This window comes from Bos grunniens, chromosome 14 (assembly GCF_055505025.1).
Source record: "Bos grunniens cultivar Pamir isolate PY7600 chromosome 14, Bosgru_T2T1.0, whole genome shotgun sequence".
NCBI classification, from domain to species: domain Eukaryota; kingdom Metazoa; phylum Chordata; class Mammalia; order Artiodactyla; family Bovidae; genus Bos; species Bos grunniens.
The window spans coordinates 26,650,562-26,672,344 of record NC_141178.1 but is presented as its reverse complement, the minus strand read 5'-3'; the positions used below and the strand labels follow the sequence as shown (position 1 = coordinate 26,672,344).

At 36.8% G+C, this 21,783-nt stretch overlaps 1 long non-coding RNA gene across 1 annotated transcript; it reads left to right on the top strand.

Annotated features, from left to right (window-relative positions):
- Positions 1-6,547: 6,547 nt before the first annotated feature.
- On the top strand, positions 6,548-14,897 carry LOC147359217 (uncharacterized). The gene is made up of 3 exons (XR_015140638.1): positions 6,548-6,612; positions 12,606-12,732; positions 13,313-14,897. It is a non-coding gene; the product is annotated as an uncharacterized LOC147359217 (long non-coding RNA).
- Positions 14,898-21,783: the final 6,886 nt, after the last annotated feature.

Genomic DNA, 21,783 nt, shown 5'->3' with positions numbered 1-21,783 from the left:
CTGCATTGGCAGATGGATTCTTTATCACTGAGCCACCAGGGAAGCCCCCTGCCTTCCCTTTTAAGGCAAGATAAACTTTGCCTGCTTTTCAAAATTTTTCCTAATTCTCACTTCAGAACTCAGTCTTTCAAGGGTAGAGAGTATAAATATACAATTACTAATCCAGCACCAGTTCCACAATATTGTGACCACTCTCCCCCTTAATAACATCTGGAGACCAGTCACGGTCTACATTTGTCTACAGATCAGAGCAAACTTCTACAAAATACAAGTTTTAGTGTTCATACATATATTGGGGGGAACACAGACACATCCCTTAATGTATTGTCTCTGGCTACTTTTACCCTGTAACAGTTCAGTTGAGTAGTTGCATTATAGACAATAATGCCCCACAAACCTAAAATATTTACCCTCCAGTTCTTTACCAAAAAACTTGCTGATATCCGAGATATATCATTGTTCAATCTGCACAAGAAGTTAGGCAAGTAGTCACTGTGTGTGTGTTAGTCGTTCAGTCATGTCTGACTCTTTGTGACCCCATGGACTGTAGCCCACCAGGCTCCTCTGTCCATGGAATTCTCCAGCCAAGAAAAGTAGTCACTACAATTGAACAAATGAAGAAAGAGGCCAAGGAGTCTAAGATCACATCTCCTGTGAATACTTACTCAAGACAATTACAGGCAGATTCCTGACCTCACATTCAATCTCTTTCCATTGCAGTAAACATACATTTTGGCCATTTTGCTTCTGTTGTTGTTACTATTTTTGTTTGAAATTTGGTCTTAGTTAGCTTTGTTTCTTTTGGATAGGATAAAAATTCTGGTTCTTTCTGCTGAGGTGGCTAAACTCTCCGGCCTAAAAATACTCAAGACATCTAAAGTGAGGTCAGGTTGACTCCAAAACCCACCCTCAGAAATTGCCTCCCAGAAAGCTTTTGCCTACTGATTCTGTGAGTTCTGGATAGAAGATAATAGTTAAGTAATAAATCCCTATATAAGAGGAAATGTTGAATTCCACCCAGGGTGCAGGTGTACCAAGCATTTTCCACCTTCTTGCTTTATTCTTCTGTTAAGAAAATAGGACTGAGTACCTTGGTCAGCATTTTTTTAAATCTCCAGATAAAAATTATCTAAATAAAGATTATCCTGTGGGTTGTAGTTCACATCTTCCCCCACATTCCAAACATCCCTTCTCCCCTTAGAAAGCTGTTTACCAGAGGGCCACTGCAGAGGGATGAGGGGTTCCATCAGGGAGGTGGAGGGGGAGGGGGAGACAGGACACTGTTGAAAGAAAAATAAAACTACTATGCAAAAATAAACTAAGCTGTTGGGGCCTACTGGTGTTATGAATTTTTAAATCACCAATGAGATAAAGGTCTCTATGAGATTTTTCTGGATTTCAACTATTATAAGAGCCAAGAAAAGCTAAAATAAACCAAACCATAGGCGAGTCTGCCAGGTAACTTTCCAAAGCTGCAAAAACAACTAAGCTACATATTTTACCTTTCCTTTCATTTCTCTAACAATTCCATTTTTATATATGACAGTTTGAAGGATTTTTAATTTGATAAACCCTCTAGAAAACTCTGCATATATTTTCAAAGATGTTATTTATTAAATCAAATTATTTTACTTTTTTTTTGTTTAATTTCTAGTAAGACTTTTTGTCATTATTTTGCAGTATTTTACATACTTGTTTTGTTCCTGAAAAGAAGAAGACCAAGAAGGAGGAGGAGGAGAGGGAGGTGGAAGAGAAGGAAGAATAAAGTCTGCTCCCAAATTAGGCAAAAGAAAAGGGAGTGAAGCTAAATAAATACTGTACAATATTTCCAAGGCTTTCTTAAGGGAAAACACCACAAATTTAACTTATCTTACCATTGTATCATCAAATGTTGCATTTATTTATGTACAGTAAATGACATGAGGTCATTTGCTTTCTTTTCAACTGAGAAAACCACCTCCTGAATTAATTGAGGCTTAGCTCATAACAACAGACATGGATCATTTAACATTTCCTGCTTAAAGTATGTTCATTATGTACTTGCTGATCCAAGGCTGTTGCTATGCATAAAACTATTGACTATATAAAGCAACAAGCAATGAGGAAATGACACTTGTGCTGAATATGAAAATGGCCTTCAAATTGTTTTCAGTTACATCTCTATTGATTTATGGCTTTCTGACAGAAGTGTCACACTAGGTCATTAATAATAATAGTAACTCAAATTCCTATGCTACATTCTGGTTCTTAACCTACTTTGATATGAATGCCTTTATTTGATCCTCACAGTAAGCCAGTAAAATGAGAAGCACCTTGTTTTCATTCTATGGTGAAAACCCAGCTTTTCTCAGAAAGTGGCTTGCATAGGTAGTAAGTAGCTGAGCAAGAAAAAGGGCGTGCTCAGTTATGTCCGACTCTTTTGCACCCCTATGGACTGCAGCCTGTCAGGCTCTTCTGTCCATGGAATTTTCCAGGCAAGAATACTGGAGTGGGTTGCCATTACCTCATCTAGGGGATCTTCCTAAACCAGGGATCAAACCCTTGTTTCCTGCATCTCCTGCATTGGCAGGAGGATTCTTTACACTGAGCCACCTGGGAAGCCCAAGAGAAAGGACTCAGGACTTCAAATATAGAAAAAACACTTCCTACTATAGCCACTAACTTAGCAAACATTCTGCATTATCATGTGGTATCACAGAATCAGCAGGAATAAGCAGTATAAATAGGATAAAATAAAGAGTCTTATAGAAGAAATCAGGCAACTTTTCTTAATCACACAGCTAATAGTAGTGCTACTTACCTCTTAGGTTTGATGTGAAAATTAATTATCTAATATATGTACAGTGGTTAGACCTGTGCCTGGCAGATTAAGAACCCAATAAATGGAAGCTAATACAGTAATAGCTCTCATGGCATGACTCACATTGTATTGAAAATGAATTTTGTTGTTTTAAATTGCTCTTCCAAATAGGCAATACATGGATAAGGCACAGAATTCTAGTAGGGCACATGGGTTTACAGAGAAAAGTTAAGCCTCTGACCCTTGTCTTCCAGCCACAGGACTGGAAGTTTCTGGATCCTGCTCCACATGCATCCACTGTTATCATGTGTAAAGTATCCTATTCCACAAGTATTGTGTTTCCACGAGTTCTCCCTTTCGCTAAAACGTTGGCCATAACTTTTCTTTAAATTTAAATTTATGTGGTTTTGAATAGGTCGTATTATACATACTGACATAAACACTATTCTGTATCTTATGTTTTGTAATTTAACAATAAGATAAACATAATTTATCATTTCAATTGGCCAATTTAAGTGTGAAAATGATATAATTAGTAATTATACTAGGACCCCAGGTGTGAACCATGACTGTCCCATGCAAACCAGGACATCACTACCTGACTTGTGAGTCTATGTTAGACATCATTCCATACCAGCACATATGGTGAGTCTTCATGATTATGCAATTTACATTTAAAACTGCCTCTTTCTAGATGACAACAGTATTAATCCCATCTTTTCCTTCAAAGTCAAAACCTGTGCTTGATAGAGGACTCAAGGAAAGTTGCTTGGGTCAGTCTTTGCTCTTGCCAAGGTTGCCACTGCCATGGAATTTGTTTAGAATGTAAGGACAATTTTTATTTTTATTTTTTTTTCCTATTCTATGCTTTGGGTTAATGCTTTACCTCTATCGAAGCATCTACATTTGCTCATGTAAGGACAATTTTTAAAACAACCTTCCAGTATCTAAATTCAGCATACAATTTAGATTTTAGGACACAGGCCTAAAGCAACTCTCTCAGCAGGTTTTTATTCTCTTTCCAAAGAAAGAACCCCAACTCTTATGAAGCATGCTTCCTGGGATTCACAAACTTGTGTAGTCCCCACTTTTTGGGTCAGGGTTGGCCCTATAATTCACAGTGACTGTAGAATGTGAAAGAAGCAAAGCTATATTCTTTCCAAGGGTAGATTATAAGAAGTCTAGTAACTTTGAGCTAGGTCTCTCATACACTCAGTTTGGGGATAGCCAACAATTCTGTAAGAAGCATGATCATGAGATAGGCTGTGAGGAAGTCCAATTTAGCTGTGAGAAGAAGCTGCATGGAGAGAGAGATCCACAGCCCCCAGCTACCTAGCTAAAGCATCAGACATGTAAGGAGAAAAGCCTTCTTGGATGTCCAGATCAGTCGGTACCTCAGGTATCTCAGTCCATCAGTCAGGTATCTCCAGTCCCATTTACTATCTGATGTGAAATTACATGCAAGACCCTATAGGAAAACCACCTAGCTGAGCCCAGTCATCCCATAAGAACCACAGCAGTGTTAATTGCTGTTTTGAACCATTTGGTATTGGAGTAGTTTATTCCACAGCAATAGATAATTAAAACAACTCTTCCGTCTTTGTAGAGTGGTCTGATGATATAGTGGCCGAAGGTAACCCATACCCTGCAGTAGTCTGAATTGCCCTTCCATTTTTCCTAACAGCCTGGGGATTGATGTGGCCTACCTCCCTAAAATGCAACAGACAACAGTTTGACCTAATTCCACAGAATGATCACCACCAGTTTTGGGGCATTCAGTATATAAGTCCTTATTGTCCAAAGCACCACTTTCTTCCTCTAGTCAATTCCATATTTTATCTTCTGTTATTCTTAGTGGTCTCATTTAAGATCCAAATTCTGAATTAATTAAGGACTGCATTTGGCTTCATGTAATTGAATCACAATTTTACATTTAATCAAATGGGGAATTTTTTTGACATATCAAAAAGTCAAAGATGAGCAACTGGCGTTGCCATAGCATTCATGACTTTTAGCTGAATACATGGCTTGGTGTGTGTGTGTGCATTTTAAGATGCTTCAGTCATATCTGACTCTTTGCGACCCTGTGGGTTGAAGCCCACAAGACTCCTCTGTCCATGGGATTCTCCAGACAGGGATACTGGAGTGAATTGCCATGCCCTCCTCCAGAGGATCTTCCTGACCCAGAGATCAAACCTGCATCTCTGTGGAGTCTTTACTGCTGAGCCACCAGGGAAGCCTGAATGCATGGCTATTTTGTGGTTACTGCATGATTAATTTCTGGCCGATGGATATGAATAGAAGTGTCTGATGTGACATCTGTAAAGTATTTTAAAAAGGAGACATTGTGTTCTTCTTTTGTCCTCTTTCTTGTTCATGAATTAAATGTGGATATAATAACTGGATTATTTGACCAAGTGCCCTTCTTATTCCCAAAGTTATAAGCAACAAAATGTAAGGAGTCTCAGTGCCTAATGATTAATGAATCACTTTATCAGCCCCTGTCAAACCACAACTTCATTCACACGGAAGAGAAATGAACTTATATACTGTTATATCACTACTATTTTGAGATTTTATTATTCTCGCAACTGAAATTATTCTAATACAGTCTAGGCTGGTGCAGAAGATATAAAGTGTCTACAGTGTTCCAGTCTGCTTCTGTCTTTCTGACCCACCACGCTTTGTGGGTGGGTCATCCCATCCTTACGGCCACCTCATTGTAGCTAAATAATTATTCCTCCTTCAGCTTTCAATTACATTCCAGGTAGAAAGAAAAAGAAGGAAGCAACAAGGAGGAAGAGGTGATTCAAAGCTTTCTAAAATCCTTAGAAGACTTCACCTATGTCACATTGGCCATGTTTTGAAGTTTAATTTAGTAGCTGGGCACATTGACACCCAAATAAAATGAAAGTTCTATTAGTAAGATAGAACAAGAAATTAAGATTAAGGAGACCACAAGCAGAGTCTACCACAATAGTATGTCAGGAGTAGTGCTCAGAAATAATGTTCCAAACTAGGTGGAAAAACCAACAGGTGTTTAATATAGGCCCCTAACATGCATCCTAAGTGGAGATGTACAATTAAGATATTTACAATTATTAAATGTCAGTAGAGAGGGTAGGACTGGATACATCAACAGGGTGGTCCCATAGATTACAGTTCAAACTAGAGTCATGTCAAGAAAGAGCACATACATTTAGAATAATGAGCTGAAAATGAAATTGTGAGGGAAAATTAATGGAAATAAGCTGAGTAGGGGAGAGACTTTGAAACACATCAAGAGAGTTAAAGTGATACTAAAAACCAGAGAGAGAAGTTTATGAGAGTTATGATGGAAGTATTCACATATTATGTACAGTTTGAAATGCAGCTAGTGGGTACAATACACTAAGGGCTGAAAAGTGTTCCTATTAATATGGAGACTATGTGCTACATTCAAGAATAGTTTCACCAAAATAGACAATATCAAAACCAGTTTGCAGGGAATTGAGGACTGAAAGGAAAACAAGAAAGTGGAGATACAGGGTAGACTACATTACACAAGCCTTCTCTACTCAAGCTTGGTTTCTATACATATTCATATCTTTTTATAAAGAAGAAAGGTTTTAAGTACTTGGATGACAAGAAAGGGCAATGGAAAATAAGAATATTGCTTTGACTAAAGTATTCAGAAAATTCCTCCTTTATTGAATTTGCATTGTATTGTCTTGTGCTGGATTGCATTGAAGTTTTATTGATTTGTAGCTACAGAGATCCAAGGATATCCTTGGCCCAGACAGGTGATGCCTGCCTCTACTGATCCCAAAGAGGTGAGTGTGTCTCTCTGCAGATGCAAGAAGATGATTCAACATCAGACTGCCTTTAATATTAAATGATGAATTTAAATATATTTTAATATTTAAAGTCTACACATTTAATTTAATCAACAAATTATGCTTTTTAAATAGCGCATGAACCAGATCCAAAGGATAAATGTTCCGAGTGATAATTGTGCCTGGAGCACATGAAAACTCTGCCCAGTTGATTTGATATGCAAATCATTGAGAAATCATATTAGTTCAATCAAGAAGAATCAGGCTAGAGCCAAAGAGAATAAAGAAACGAGAAGGAACTGTATACCAGGCGCTTTATACATACTAGCTCCTCATCAGTACCCTAAGAGACTTTCATTTTGAGACTGAGAAAAAAAACAAGACTGAGCAGGGTCAATAGCTTACTCAGGAGTCCATAGCAAGCAGCAGGGGCAGGATAAGAACCTACAGCTTCCTAACATTCAGATCATTTTCTACTCGACCCTCTGCCTTCTACAGTGGACACTTTAAAGAAAATAAAAATAGCATCCAGTCCCATCACTTCATGGCAAATAGATGGGGAAACAATGGAAACAGTGAGAGACTTTATTTTCTTGGGCTCCAAAATCACTGTAGATGGTGACTGCAGCCATGATATTAAGAGATGCTTGCTACTTGGAAGAAAAGCTATAAACGGCTAGACAGCATATTAAAAAGCAGAGACATTATTTTGCTGACAAAGGTCCGTCTAGTAAAAGCTATGGTTTCTCCAGTAGTCATGTATGGATGTGAGAGTTGGACCATAATGAAAGCTGAGTGCCGAAGAACTGATGCTTTTGAACTGTGGTGGATGGCATCACCGACGCAATGGACACAGGTTTGAGCAAATTCTGAGAGATGGTAAAGGACAGGAAAGTCTGGCGTGGACAGGGAAGCCTGTGTGCAGCAGTCCATGAGGTCTCAAAGAGTTGTACACGACTGAACAACAAAGACAACAAAATTACTTAAAACAAAGTTTATAAAGAGAAGAAGTTAAAAAGCAAAAGAGGAATTAGATAACTCAAAGAAAGAAATCCTACAGAGGATAAAAGATTTAATTTTAAATTTTATAGTTGTGAGAAGAGTCTTTGATGGAGCTCTCATTTTCAAATGAAATTAATAAATTCACATTTTATACAGAATTGAGTAAAACTGAGAAAGTCTACAATTTTGCAACATCTTACTATTGTTAAACTGTACAAAGAATCACAGATAGAAGGTATTTTAAGGAGTTTAACGTCCTAAAAATATTTGTCAACTGAAGGAATTTGGAATGAAGTAACAAAACATAACACCTGTATAATTACTCGAGCTAAAATAAACATTGCAAAACTTCCCATGGAAGATTATAGGAAATCCACTTAAAAAGTTAAACAAAGAAGATTACACTTTTAAATAAAATATTGGTGACAATATTAGAGATTGATATAGCTTTAAAAAATGCTAAAAGCATGTGGATATACATAAAATATTCTGATTCTGTCACTTTTTATTATGTTATGATAATCACAATAAATAAAATTTTGAACTGTCACATTAAAAAAAAAAGAAAATAAAAAGAAAGACAAAGGGGTTTATAATAAATGGCTGATAAAACTGTTCTACTTTTTAAAAATTAAGTGTTTTAGAGGAATACCCTGAAATAATCTGATCAAAGAGCACCTATAACAAAGTCAAACATTGAATTCTATAAAAGGAAATTGGCTGATGCTAAGTGAGGGTGCTCTTGTTTATAGTGAGTATAATATCAAGGTAGAGTTATCATTTCTTTGAAATTGTTATCTTAGAATAAGGTAACTTAGATAATAAGTTAATAAGATAACTTAGAATAAGTTATCATTACTTAGATAAAGTAACTCAAAGTTCTACTCACATAGCTCAATAGGGTCACCTACCTGCATAACAAACTCTAAATGTGGTAAAGAGAGTTCTGGTAAAAATTTTCCAAGGTCTCAAATTTCAAGGTTATTTAATCTGCCTGAAAAGAGACCTTGATAGGGTTATTGGGAACCCTGTAGGTATTTCAATGTTTTTTCTTACCTTGTGATCTTGTTCTGAATTAAGGAATAAAAGAAGTACTTATGATACATAGCTGTTTGCGTGCAATACATGTTGATAATGTTTTGTATAAAGGGATATCTTTTTCTCCGGGAAAAAAAGCCACAATGAAACATTTGTCCTGCATAAAGATCCTTTTTGATAGTCACTCAGGTCATTTTGCTCATCAACATGATATTTTCCTGAAAGGTTTCCTATGTATGTTTTGCATCCCCCTGGCATTGAAGATTGTAGCTTCTGTGATACTAATGGGAAGGAATAAATAACATTCTAAGAGTGGCATGCAGGCTAATCATATCTAATTATCATTAGAGTTGTCACATCTACAAATTTATGTAGGAGTACAGGGAGTTAAAAAGATATCTATGACATTAATTCTATGAATCATTAATTTCCCATTTTCAAAATAATTTACAAACCACATTTCAAGTAAAAAGAAAAGAAAGCAAAAGGCCCTGTTTTACTGAAAGTAAGCAAAACGATATAACCAGTAGATCTGAAGTACAAAATGGCTCAAACACAATAGATGTTAGTTTCTTATGTGACAGTCCACTGTGGTGCCAGCTTGCTGGTAGAGCAGGGTGATGTGGGGTTCTTCCCATGCAGTCTTGTGGAGACCCAGGCTGATGGAACGCATGGTTCCAAGGCCACTCTAGGTGTCAACATCCAGTTGGTTAAAGGGAAACTCATGGAGGATCATACATACTTTAATTGGCCAGACCTGCAAGTGGCTTACAAGGACATGCTGATTCTTTTTAGGATATGCACTTACTACCTTTCACTGCTGCCAGGTCCAACATTGCACAGTTGGAAAAATTCAAGACCTAAAAGGAGTGGCAGATTCATGTAAGCAGAATTCTGGAGAGCATGTGTGGGACTAGCTTCTAAGTATCTACATTGGTGCAAAAATAATTGTGGTTTTCCATTGTTAAATTTTGCTGTTTGATATTGGAATCATTTCAGTTCAGTCATTCAGTTGTGTCTGACTTTTTAGGACCCCATGGACTGCAGCATGCCAGGCTTCCCTGTCCATCACCAAATCCCGGAGTTTGCTCAAACTAATGTTCATTGAATCGGTGATGCCATCCAAACATATTACCCTCTGTCATCCCCTTATTTTTCTGCCTTCAATCTTGCCCAGCATCAGGGTCTTTTCTAATGAGTCAGTTCTTCGCATCAGGTGGCCAAAGTACTGAAGTACATTGGAATACATTCTTAAATAAATGTGGTTATGTTATACATCATTTTAATGCACATTCCTGCTTTATTATTATTATTTTTTTTTTTGCTAATGACATTACTAGCTGTTTATTTTACATTTATTTTAGACTAGGGAAATGGTGTTAGACAAAAAGGAAATTTGAGCAATTTTCTTATTCAAGTTCAAAATGGGTCATAAAGCAGTGGAGACAACTCACAACATCAACAATAAATTTGGCCCAGAAACTGCTGATGAACATACAGTGCAGTGGTGGTTCAAGAAATTCTGCAAATGAGATGAGAGCCCTGAAGATGAGGAGTGCAATGACCGGTCATCAGAAGTTGACAACAACCAACTGAGAGGATCACCAAAGCCGATCCTTGTACAACTACACAAGAACTTGCTGAAGAACTCAGTGTCGACCATTCTATGGTTGTTCGGCATTTGAAGAGAATTGGAAAGGTGAAAAAGTTTGATAAATGGATGCCTCATGAGCTGACTGCAAAGCAAAAAAAAAAAAAAAAAAAATATATATATATATATATATATATATATTGTTTTGATTCTTATTCTATGCAATAAGAATGAACCATTTCTTGATAGGATTGTGATGTGTGATGAAAAGCAGATTTTATACAACTGGCAACAACCAGCTCAGTGGTTAGACTGAAAAGAAGCTCCAAAGTACCTCCCAAAGCCAAAGTTGCACAAAAAGAGGTCATGGCCACTGTTTGGTGGTCTGTTGCCTGTCTGATCCACTACAGCTTTCTGAATCCCAGCAAAACCATTATATCTGAGAAATATGCACAGCAAATTGATGCTCCAAAGACTGCAATGCCTGCAGCCAGCATTGGTCAACAGATTGGGCCCAATTCTTCTCCACAATAACACCGAAGCACATCTTGCACAATCAATGCTTCAAAAGTTGAACAAATTAGGCTACAAAGTTTTGCCTCATCCGCCATATGGACCTGACTTCTTGCCAACTGACTGCCACCTCTTCAAGCATCTCAACAACTTTTTTCAGGAATAATGCTTCCACAACCAGCAAGAGGCAGAAAATACTTTTTAAGAGTTCATCAAATGCTGAAGCATGGATTTTCACACTACAGGAATAAACAAACTTATTCCTAGTTGGCAAACATGTGTTGATTGTAATGATTTCTATTTTGATTGACAAAGATGTGTTTGAGCTAGTTATAATGATTTAAAATTCATGGTCCAAAACTGCAATTACCTGAGGAAAATTTATTTATGGGGATGGCTTGGAGTCAACATCCTGCAAGGCTGAGCTGACACTCTACAGGATTTGTTATATACCAGTGATCAATATCAGAGAAGGCAATGGCAGCCCACTCCAGCACTCTTGCCTGGAAAATCCCCTGGACGGAGGAGCCTGGTAGGCTGCATTCCATGGGATCGTTAAGAGTTGGACATGACTGAAGTGACTTAGCAGCAGCAGCAGTGGTCAATATATGGTACAATCTTACCAAAAGCCGGAATTCAGGGTCTGGCAAAAGAAGAGGCAAAAGAGGTTATCTCAGTGACCTTGAGACCTGGAGTTGGAAATCTTAGTGCCTCATGGAGGACTGCTTCCACTAAGGAATACAGTCATTATTCTACTAACTTGTGATTTGAGACTGCCATCAGATCGTTTTGTATTTTTCATACCCTGAACTAACAAAGAAGGAGAACATTGGTAGTTGATCCTTATTATCTGGGAAAACTGGGTCACAGCTATACAGTGAGGACAAAGAAGACTAGTATCCAGGGATCTACTGGATTCTTTCTCCGTGATCATTTGCCCAATAGCTCTGATCAAAGGAAAACTGTACCAATCAATGAGGACTTTTACTCTATGGTGAAGAAGCATCATCACAAAGGAGGAAATAAAAACAGCCAAGATGCCAATAGACAGGGTAACACAGAAAGATTGATGGAGGAAGAAATATATGAATATGTAGTCCCTGTGACTAGTAACAGAAGCAGGGACTGTAGGGCTAATTTTATTTTAATTAATTCTCTCCACCTTTTTGGTCCACTTCTGTTTCATGCTGATCAGCCTATTGATAACCAATGTTGTGGATGGACCTGGACTTCTTGTTTTTATTACAATTGCAAGATGATCTCAGCAATAAACATCAGGAAACTTAAGAAATGTTTTATTACTCACAGGTCCTGAAAAGCAAGGGCACACCTAGGGCCACACAGCAATGTCACAGGTAGGGAGAAAGAGAGACAGAAACAGGGGAGGAAGGAGGAGAGGAAGGCCCAGGACTGCTTTATTGAGGTCCAAGGTAGGGGTCTAGGGTTGCCAAGTCTCACTTTTAAATGATGAATTTAAAACATAAGAGTGGTAATTTAAAGCATGGAAAGAGAAAAAGAACAAGCAGCCCAAATGGTCAGTTTTCAAAATCAACCAAGACTTCTAAAACAAAGGAGCCTTGGTGGAGGGCAGTGGAGTTGGCTCTTTATCTAGTCATGTGGCCGGCAATGTGCTTACTCAAGATATTTAATTTAGCCATCTTTGAAGTGGATGCCATTTTTGAAGTGGATGCCATCTTTGAAGTAGACCACTCTTTGAAGTGGGTGCCTGAGCAATCAAAGCTTAAGTCAGGTACTTGTGTTACAGAAAGAAAAGCCAACTGTCAGGGTTTATGCTATATCTACCTTAAATGAAATACATTTAAGGTGCTACTATTTTAACTTTCAGGTAAGACTGACTGAATTGATATCACTCCAAAAAGACATGCTAACTGATAAGACTCTCTATTCTCCTGTGTTGGAATAAGGTGTTCATCTTGACAAACAACACTGATGGATGCTGACAGAGAAAAGAGGTACACTGGGGATTCACTGTTGGCCCCTCCAGTTCTACTTTGTGTCCTTCTCAGCCTCCAGGAGTGACTCATGTAGGCAACATCAACAAGGCCCCCTTGTCCTCTGGCTTCCCACAGGGTCAGCCAGTCAGAGAGTGGGAGAGAGCAGAGGTCAAAGTATTCTGTCTTCCTTCTCACTTTTTGCTTGACCATGCTTTGTCAGTGGCTGTGTATCTGAAGGACACAGCTTCTGCCAGGCAGCCCCCTTTTGTGCCTGTAACTATCACCTAGTACTGCTAGTCTTTCTTCGATGCACAACTTTTTGCTGTTGTCAAGGGGCAACAGAGTGTTTTACTGTTCCTTGTAAATTTCCCTACATCTTACCCATACCTACCCGTAAATGCTATTTTTATTAAAATTCTTTAATTATTCCCTTTTTGGTATGACATATTTGCTATGAGGATCCTGAGAGATATAGTCACACAGAAGGTGACTTAGAACAAGAAGGACAAAAAAGAAGTGTTCCAGGAAGAAATGATAGCAAATATGTCTGCAGGAAGGACTTAAGCTTATGTTTGTTTGTTTGTTTTTTTTGCAATAGGAAGAAGGCTGGCACAGCTGGACAGAGTGAAAAGATGCATCTGAAATTCTGGGAGACATCAACATTTAAATAAGTTGAGAAAGTTGAGTCTGTGTTAGAGAATAAGAACATAAAAAATCAGAAAGATAGCAAGAAAAAAGGATCATGCTAGTGTCAAGAAGATAGATACGTTCAACAGGTCACTGCCCCAGAAGGGCCCTTAGGATATGGAAATGCACTGTCCATCAACTGTGACTTTGACATTATGAATATCATGGTACATTTTAAGATGAAAATAATCTTGGTGGAGTAGGTAGAGAAGAATTCAGGATACTGTAGGTTGAGGAATGACATGAGCAATGAGAAAGTGGAAATAATATAAATAGAATTCTTTCTCATGAAACTTGGCTGCAAATGGTAGTATAGATAGATATAGATACATAGAAAAAGTAGCACAACTGGGGAATGTGGATTCTAGAGAAGTTTTTTGTTTTGTTTTTAGGTAGCATAAACTCAAGTGTGCTTATTGGCTCCAGGAAAAGGGGCAGTTTACCTTTCTGCAGAGGAGAAATTACAGATGTAGGGAAAATGGGGAATAAATTGTGAAATTTTCCAGGTTAAAAGGCAAAGGTGAGATAAAGAACATAGAAGACTCCTTTTTGAAGGAACAGGACATTTATTCACTGAGACAGGTAAGAAGAAAGGATAGGTGCTTATGAAAAAGACTGAGTGGATATGAGAGTAGAGGAAGACAGTAACCTTCTGAGAGAAGAAGGAAGTGGCATAAATATTACTTTCATCAATTCCACAAAATTTATTGAGTCCTTCTTATACCTAAGTGCTTCTCAGTACTAAAATACATGAGTGACCATAAGCAGACGGATGCCTTGATCTCATGGAACAGATGTCCTGGCAAGGGAAGGCAGACAATAAACAAACAAATAATAAGCCAGATGAAGATAAGTGCTAAGAAGTTGTTCACTTATTGTTATTGTTGTTCCATTGTATAAACATATAATAATTTATTTAATCATTGTTCTCCTTTTGATGGACACTGGGTTTTTTCCCAGTTTCGGGCTACTACAAATAGTTTTAAACATTATATAACAAGGTTTTTGTGGATAGATATTTCTAGTTCTTAGACAAACACCTAGGAGAGTAGCTACCGAATCATAGGATGCACATATGTATGTTTAACTTTTAAAGGAACTGCCCACCCACTTTCCAAAGGTATTGTACCATTCTATGTATCTATAGCTATGTGTGAGATTTCCAGATGTTCTACGTTCTCTAGAGCTTTTGGTATTGTCAATCTTTTATCAATTTGTGTTTTAATTTGCATTTCCTTGAGAATCAGTGATGCTGAATACTTTTTAATGTGCTCATCAGTAATACATACGTGATTTTTGTGAAATATTTACTTATTTTGTCCATTTTTCATACAATTATGACACTATTCCTGAGTTTTAGGAATTCTATGTATAGTCTCTATATATTATAAGCCTGTGTCAAATGTATTTGTTATGATTATTTTCTTAAAGCCTGTTGTTTTATCTATTTGTTTTCTTAACACTGTCTTTCGATGAACAGAAGTTTTTGATTATAATTAAGTCTAGTTTGTGATTTTTTTGTCCTAAGAAATATTAGCCTACTCCAAGTTCATGAAGATATTTTCCAATTTACTGTTTTAGAAGCTTTATAATTTCAGCACTTATCTATAGGTCTATGTCCATTTCAGATAATTTCTGAGTATGGAGTGAGGTAGAAGTTGAAGTGCTTTTTCTGTTTAAATACCTAGTTTTTCTAACACTATTTGTGAAAAGATTTTGCTCTTCTCAATGAATCACTTTGATGCCTTTGTTGAAAATTACTTAACCATATATGTATGTGTGAGTCTATTTTGAGATACTATATTTTAATTTATTTATCTATTACCATTTTAGTATATTTATCTACTATCTTTACTACTGTAGCTTTGTAACACATCCTGAGGTCAGGTATTGCTAGCTTTGTGAGAAGATTGTTTTTTTTTTGCTAGTCTATGTCCTTTGCATTTCCAAATATACTTTAAAAATTAAAGGGAATTTAGACGATTCTTTAAGAACCCACAGGAAATTCAGACAATTTGTAATTATGTTGAATACACACATACACATAAAATTGCGGGGAGAATGGACATCTTAACAGTAGCATCTTCCAAATCAATAAATATATTAGTTCTTCCTATTTACATAAGTCTTTTAACATTTCTTTCAGCACCATTTTGTAGTTTTTCAGTGAGGCAATTTTATGTACCTTACAAAAAAAATAATTCCTTAGTATTTTATGGTTTTAACACTATTATAAATGGTATTTTTAAATTTTTACTTTCCAATTTTTCATTGTCTAAAATATTTGAAAGGAAAAATTAGATTTTAGAAGTGCTGGAATTGGGAATAGGAAGCAACTGAGATGAGGGGATAAAATACTGAGTCCAAGCAGAAAAATCTGCTGTTAAATTGTGAAACAAAGAAGCTGGTTGAGAAGGAAAAAATGGTATTCTTTTAAAAAATATTTACCTTCATCTGTTTTTGTGTGGTGTAGATTCCCAGAAATAATTATAGATTCCTTTGTAAAAATTGAGAGGAGCAACTCCTTCTGTAGGAAATATGATTAAACTAAAAATCTTCTACAAAACAACACTCCAATATTGAGAAAATATTCAGACATGATTCAATTAAGAACAGTTTTTATATAACAGATGAAACTGACCTGGTTGCTCCATTTACCCAGAATGTAAGGCTGGCTACCTGTGTTAAGCATATTAGTAATGCTCAGAGATTTAACATGAGGTTAGAAACATTATCAAGCCAAGTCTAACAGATGCCATGTCCTATTTTGAGTGCATTTGTGCTCTCTACTGCCTAATACTCCCAGTGATTTAATGTGTCTTACAGAAGAAATTTTTATTTGAAAACTCAGCACCATCCTTATTATATAAACAAGTAGGGCTGCATTAAATGCTTTGGAAAGCAGAATGAGTATAGAGATTTTATGCTCCTGAGTGTGTAAGTAATTTTTGCTAAATATAAGTTGCTATATTAAATCAATAAGTTGTTTTCCAATTATTGAGAACATGTATACTTTAAATTGATCATGAGATTATCCATTTTCCCAGAAAATTCTGATCATCTTTATTGAGAGGTCTGCTGTCTACAATTTTAATGACTTTTCACTGTGTCAATTTTCTTTGGACAATAATGTATGACAGCAATTTTGTCAACTCCCTAAATTTGGTTATAAAAGCAAGGAATAGAGGGTTAATCTGTAACCCTATATTATTATCAGATAAGCTTATTATTATCAGATAAGCTGTAGGACACACCAAAAAAAGGCAAATAAATTTAGAGAAAGGATGAAAAATGTGAAAACAGAAAAGGATGAAGAAACCAAAGTAAGATGTTTTCCAAATGAAGAGAAATTTCCAAGTTGCAAAATTCTGCCAACCGTGGCCATGCTGGTTGAACAAAGATCTTTACAGTAATACATGATAATAATTCTCTAGTAAATTAGTTCTGACTCTGGCTGAACAAAGATGCCACATCAGAACTTTTAAAAAATTCATATTCCCAAATCCAGCATAGATTTCCTGAATCAGACCACAGTAAGAAGGATCCTGGTAATCTGTATATATATATTTAAAGGCCTTTTAATTAAATGAATACTACTTAACATTGTTAAGAATCATAGACATAAAACTACTGTGTTTAATTGTGGAAGCAATCATTAGAAGAATTAAATACTGAAATAGTAAAAGTGAATTCTTCTGGGATATTTTTCCACCAAGTAGAAATGTAGGACAAGTGATTTACCTTTTTAACAACCCTGAGGGGCGGGATGGGGAGGGAGGTGGGAGGGGGGTTCGGGATGGGGGATACATGTATACTCATGGCTGATTCATGTCAATGTATGGCAAAAACTGCTACAATATTGTAAAGTAATTAGCCTCCAATTAAAATAAATAAATTAATTTAAAAAACTAGCAAAATTTAAAACAAAGCTCACCGTAACTCTTAAGGAAAGGGAGATGTGGGAAACATTGCTCTTATAGGCAGTTTTAAAGGAGTGAATAGGTCAAAATAAAGAAACAACAGAAAGATATTGTCCATGGCAAATTCATCTGCCAATTCATGTAAATACTCTTACTCAGGATTGATATTTAGCTCTCACGACCAGTATAGCTACACTAAGTGTTAAAATACCTAAATATTTTCCTACTGATTAGTAGTGTATCCTCTTCTCTGATACCTAAAGCCTCCAGGTCTACCCATTTTCCCAAAACTAAAAAGTTAATGCAATACCAGCTATAGCAAGGGGTTGTCAGGAACTGCCCAAGACCTCTGGCTGACATATATTTGGACTGGTTAGTGCCTTATGTGTGCTCAAAAATATGAGCATCCCTGCTTTCCTCTTATCCCTGCAAACTAATGGTTAACTACACATGCTAGGCGGAACCAAGTTCTAAATTCCCTTAAAAAAGTGGGGAAGTCTGCATACATTTCAAGCTAAAACTTAGTCATATTCTGGAGATGTACAACAAAATGAAGGAATAAATGAACATATGAATAAATTACTTAATGAACAATATGAAAGAATTTTATCTGTGGGGGAAATCACATTTTCTCTGAAATACTGGTATCCAAAAGGGCAACCAAAAGCAAGACAGTTATCTTGATTGTGTTGATAAAAGTTTGAGACATTTTTGTCTGTGAAGGACAGTGCCAGGGTCTATATAATTCCTTCAGAGCTCTGCCAACGAGCACCTCAGCAATCTCGTACAATGTACGCACAGCAAGAGTGAATGCCAAAGGGTCAGACAGAGTACTCCTGGGGGATTGACTCGTATGCAGGCCCCAGCCCAGCTGCCAGCTTGATGCCCCCACTCTATCGATCACAAGGGGAAGCCTTGGTTTTATAGGCTTGTATTTGACCTTATAAAGTTATAGCAAGATGAGCAGGCTCATGCCAAGTCTGAAATGTTTTCCCTTTTAGTCACAAGGCAATGCCCCAAAAGATTTTATACCGGCAGCTGAAGATACAAGCAAAGGAGAAAAATGTTTTATGGAGACTGCTGCGGCTTCTTGAAAACCTAGTTACTTTGGACATAGTCCTGTGGTCCAGTATAGCATTAGGGACTCTAGGGTGTGTAAGTAGTTCTAACTCAATTTATTTGGCCACTAACGTTCATTTGCTATATCATGTTGCTTAAAATTGCATTTGTGAGGTTTCTCCAAATAAGCTGTGAGCTTCTTAAGAGCTAAAAATATGTCTTGTATCTTCATAGCCATTGCAACTAACATTGGTGTCTGGCGTATAGAAATTGTTCACCTAAAGCTGTGGAATTGAATGGAATGAAATGGGATCAAATGCAAATGAAAAAGAAGAAAAGGAAAGAAATTATATTTAGGAAATTAATTATATTTTGCATATTACAATTATTTTTTTGCTTCTCTTCTTGATTGTCTAAATGGGGTATTATCTATAATCTCTTATCTCACAGAAAAAGCTTAAAATTATAGGATATCTTTTGAAAAATGCCTTTAATCTTTACATTAAAGATTTGGGGAGGCAAAATGCTCCCTCTCCCAAAGATGTCCATGCCATAATCCCTGGAATTTGTGAATAAATTACATGGCAAATGGGCTTTACAGTTGTGATTAAGGTTACAGAGAGATCATACTAAATTATCTCCATTGGCTGAATCTAATCACATGAGTCCTTAAAAGCAAAGAACTTTATTTGACTGAAGTTAGAGAGATAAAGCCAAAAGCTTTGAACTGCCCAGAGGAATCATCATGAGCAACCCTCTCCATCTCGTCACCTGTGACCCTCCCTCTGGCTCATTTCACTTGAGCCATATTGGTCTCCTTACTTTTGCTTGAATATCGAACTTGCCCTCACCTTAGCATTGGCTACTGTTACACAGTGGGCGTGTGATAAATGTTGAGTGAATGAAATATATGTTTAGAGTTAACTCATTTTCTTTACTGATGAATTTCTAGGAACTTTAATACACAGATTTGAGATCTTCCAGTCAAATATAGTGTGCAGTGTTTTCCATACTTATTTAAACACAGAACTCATTTGTTACATAATACGTGTTAACATTTCATAATACTTGGTCTTCCCTGGTGGCTCAGTAGGTAAAGAGTCTGCCTTTACCTCCTCATGGGAGACCTGGGTTCAGTCCCTGGGTCAGGAAGATCCCCTGGAGAAGGAAATGGCAACCCACTACAGTGTTCTTGCCTGGAGAATTCCATGGAAAGAGGAGCTTGGTGGGCTACAGTCCATGGGATCACAAAGAATCAGACATGACTGAGTGACTTTTTTTCACTTTCATAATACTTACATTTCACAGATTAAAAAGAAAAGCTATATCAAATCACTTTTTAGGTCCCTTCTATCTACAAAGTATATAATTTCACCAGACAAAGTTTTGCAATCTTAAATTGCTAGGCATGGCCTATTGTTGCTATTTGTTCATTGATGTATTCTACTTTGAAAGAGGTAATGCATTCTCCATGTGGCACATAAGGCCATCCAATCAGAGATTTGGAGAGGATGAATTTTACCTTCACTGATCTCATTCATATGCTTTCCTCTGCTTTCAGCATATTTTGCTTCTGAAACCTGTAACATTCCAATTCATTACAGAGTTTTCAGATCTGTTAGAGACCTTAGAGATGATGCCAAATATTGTCATTTTAAAAATGAGGAAATCTATTCAACAATTGGATTTTTCCCAGTCTCTGGCCACTGGAGCCCCACTGATGCAGGACCCATCAATATGATCCAATATGTCCAGAATAAATAGAGTGGTGAATTATCTATTACACTCCAAACTAAACAAATATCAAGAAGCAATCAGGTAGTGCTAAATGCTGTAACAAAGATAAAACAAGATGATACACTTGAAAGGTTTGAGGAGCTATTTAGATCAGGCAATCAAGGAAAGCTGCGTGTCTTTAATGTGGATCTAAACCATGAGACAGCAGGTCTTTTAAAAGAGGTAAGGAAAAAGCTCTCCAGAAGAGAAGAATATTCTTCAAAGACTGACAGTGGTACTAAGCTTGGTGCCTTCAAATAAAAGAAGACAGGAGAGTGTGACTGAAGCTCATGAATGAAACAGAATACAAGAGCGATCAGCAGAAGGCAGGCCATGTAGGGCCTGGAGGCCAAAAAAAGGGGTTTGAGTTTTATTCTAAGTAGATCGGGAAGTCATCAGAGAGTCTTGAGCGGGTATGTGATACACTCTTTTTAAAAAAGAAATTGCACTGGCTTCTGTGTGGAGACTGGCTAGCAAAAGGAAGAGATAAGAAGAAATTTTAGCAAGTGGAGTCTGTCCAGTGCACCTCAAAACACACTGTGAAAGTAATTTTCTCTGTACCTAAGACTCCTGAGTTTGCCAAAATGAGAAGTTTAAGTCTAGGCATAAGTAATTTTAATTTGTTCTGCTTTTATCCAAAACATTAATAACTCATTTTGAAAAAAAAAAAAAGGAAAATTCTTGTTATGAGCATAATAATGAGTAACTTTTTATTACTGAAAAGAGAGGAAAGGAAATAATGGTATCCTAATTTTGTATATTAGGTTTCCCAAGTAGTTAAATCACCATCCTTATCACTACTGACCTCATCTCACAGACTCCAAGTTGCCCGTGGATACATGTACTACAGATACTTGGCCCTACAAAAATTAAACTTAATTTTATAACATGTTCTGAGCACCCTGGAAGGTTCCAAAGAAATACGTAAGGCATGTTTTACACTGCTATATTTAAAACAGATAACCAACAAGGACATGCTGTATAGCACAGGAAACTCAACTAAATGTCATGTGGCAGCAGGGACGGGAAGGGAGTTTAGGGGAGAATGGATACATGTATATATATATATATGGCTGAGTCCCTTTGTTACTCACCTGAAACTACCACAATATTGTTAATCAGCTATACCCCAATAAAAAATTAAAAGTTAAAAAAAATAAGGTATGTTCTCTGCTCACACAAAGTTCATAATTCAGTCATGGAGACAAGATCATACACCAATAGCTGGGATAGAAAGTGTGTTTTGGGAAATACAATGAGGAAATAAATCACACTGCACAGCATGGGGAAGGGAGGAGGGGTGGAAAGATTACTTGGGAATTATTGAGAAGATGGGATCATTGAGTTCTGTCCAAAGAGCAGAAAACAAGAGTGGAAGGAATGGAATTCTCACCAGAAAAATCTATAAGAAATTCTTAGATACTTTGAAAGTGCAAAGTATGTTAGGGTAATAGCAAGTCCTGCTGTGGGGCTCAGGCTCAGGCCTACTCTTCATCACACTGAAGAAAATTAACTGAACTGTTGTAAATTCACTGTGAATAAAGTTTCACAGTATCTAAGACAGGACATTATTCCCTCCCTTCTCTTTAGGATAGTTCATATATTGTTGCTTTAAAAACTGAATTTA